Genomic DNA, 2,500 nt, shown 5'->3' with positions numbered 1-2,500 from the left:
TGTGTGGCGGGGGGGGGGGGGATACTGCGAGTAGGCGGAATTAAAATGACAGAAGCATGACTCCATCTTCAGTCGGAGCGAGCGAGTGGGCGTGATCAAGTGGGTGGAACCTTCCGGTCATGGCGCAACAAGCCTTGGTGTTTGTTGACAGAAGTCTCTTTAAGATAAATATCCCGTTTTTTTAGACTAAAACAAATCACTTTTTTCTTGTATAATTTATCTCTCTTCTTCATCTCCTTCTTCTACTTTCTTTTTCTTCTTCTTCTCATCATCTCCTACTTTTTCTTCTTCTTCTGGCCTGCATTGCACCTGGGAGATTAGATGTTTACAAGTCAGATTCAGAAATATCCTTAATAATCAGTTCAGATTTTGATGACTTTAGAAGGTCGAACACAGACTTTGAGAATTGGAGACTGACGTTTTACTTATTATTATAACAGAAATGATTATTGTTATTATTATCATAATTATTTATATCATTATCATCATAACAGTCATCATTATAATTATTATTGTCACTATTATTATTATTATTTATTATTATTATTATTATTATTATTATTATTATTATTATTATTATTATTATCATTATTATTATTATTATTATTATTATTATTATTATTATGAAAAAAAAAATTATTATTATTATTTTTTTTAGTATTGTTGTTATCATTATTTAACGACTGAAGGACTAAGGCAATGCACAGTGACAAAGATAAGGAGTATTCCTTATTACAAAAATAAAAAATGAAAAAAATATTTGGAGGTGCCGCCAGTCTTAAGCTCCACTGCTGATCACGTCAAATATCAAGGTCATTTCCGCCAGTATATTAAGGAAGCGGAAGTAAACACTGAATTCATAAAAGCACTGCGAGATCGCACTTGTCCGCCATTACTTTCGCGGAGGAGGAGGCAGACAGAAGGCCTTCCGGGTTTTTGCTTGGTTTGTTTACGTTAAGAATCGAGGAGTACGACAAACAAGCTCGTAGTGTGCATAGTTTTGCGAATTTAAGGACAGCGTAGTTTCCAATGGATTGCTAACTGAAACAAGTCTCCGATGGGTGCAATATAATCAGCACTTCAAAAATATAGCGATCTAGAGTAAAAATAAAAACTGGGAGCAATGGATGTTACTGTGTTGAGTACCACTGCCTTTGTCGTCGAGGAATTCAAGTAGGAAACACGAGAAACTTACCAAAAAGATGGTTGGCGACAGCTGCCAAACCGACGTTGGCTCGAACGCCTATGGTTGCCAAGCTTAGGGAAAGCTGGCACTGGCACCTGCTCTTGCCACACCGGGTGCCGCGCCGCCTTTGACACTTGCGTCCGTCCTGACACTTGCCTTTTACCCTGACGCCCACGTTTGTCAAGGCATCTGTGTGCCCAGCGAGATATAAGATATGACATGCCCTAAGCTTTTATCGTGCATGTTAGTGCATGAAGAGGAGGTTCTATCTTTTGTAAAAGAGTGTACTCAAATGCCAACTTTGCAGTTTACTCCCTAGATTCTGTCTTTGTGTTTGCCTTCCAGTCCCTGACATGGTGGATTTACCCTCCCAGTATGGTCTGCTTTGCATAAGTTTCCTCCACAGTTCCATCACGCCATCATTCGCTTCATTTTATTGTCACTACATTCATTTATATTTAGTTATATTACATTTGGTTATCAAATCATACACAGTAATGGACACCATTCTATACCACTACGTTTTGTTTAGAAGTATTACATTATATATTGTTCGTTTTTTTCAAACTTCCATTGCATACTAGAAGGATATGTAATCTATATCAATCCATATACAACAGATCATTCATCTTTTTCCTCGTCTGAACAATCGACAGATGTAAGACCAAACTCCTCAGTCTACATATAAAATGAAAATAAAACAATTTCCATTCTATATAAACCCTTCTGCATATTCCTAACCACACTTGTGTTTTATATTATTCCAGTATAGTCATCGAACCTCGACGTACTCTGGAGTAAGTTATTTCTGTAAAACCTTTAGTGTTCTAGTGTTGTATCTCAATATGATTTGATGTTATGTAGGCTACGCGCTCGTACACAAAGTGTTTCGTTGCATGTAACAACAACCCAAACCTTCCTCCACACTTGTATAGAGGTTATATGTCCCGCATAGTATAGATCTTGCATCTGTGTTCTCACTTCTTGAGACCAACACAGCGTAGCCACATCATTAGATACCCATATGAGTTGCACGTGCCCTTGCATCTTGTACGTAATTTTCTATGTCTGTTTGCATACCTTTTTATCAATGTAATGTTTCTCTTCCTCTTCTTGTATGCAGTACATTTCTTTGAGCTACAAAAGTAGTTTGCCTGGATAAGTCAGTTGTGCTTGGCTGACGGGCAATATTTCATTACGATATCTATATTTTATGCGAGGTCAGTGCTACCCGTTTCTTTGTGCTCGTATGTTATGTATGTCTCAGTAACTACAGTGGAGGAGGGTGCAAGCTGTCTCATTTTAGCCAGACGT

At 37.7% G+C, this 2,500-nt stretch overlaps 1 protein-coding gene across 3 annotated transcripts in view; it reads left to right on the top strand.

The window, feature by feature from the left end:
- Positions 1–2,500, top strand: part of LOC119582360 (FH1/FH2 domain-containing protein 3-like) — a 229,836-nt gene that overhangs the window by 87,847 nt on the left and 139,489 nt on the right. The window lies entirely within an intron of this gene.

Source organism: Penaeus monodon, chromosome 2 (assembly GCF_015228065.2).
Source record: "Penaeus monodon isolate SGIC_2016 chromosome 2, NSTDA_Pmon_1, whole genome shotgun sequence".
NCBI lineage: Eukaryota > Metazoa > Arthropoda > Malacostraca > Decapoda > Penaeidae > Penaeus > Penaeus monodon.
The sequence above is the reverse complement of the archived record's forward strand: the minus strand, read 5'-3'. Positions and strand labels throughout refer to the sequence as shown.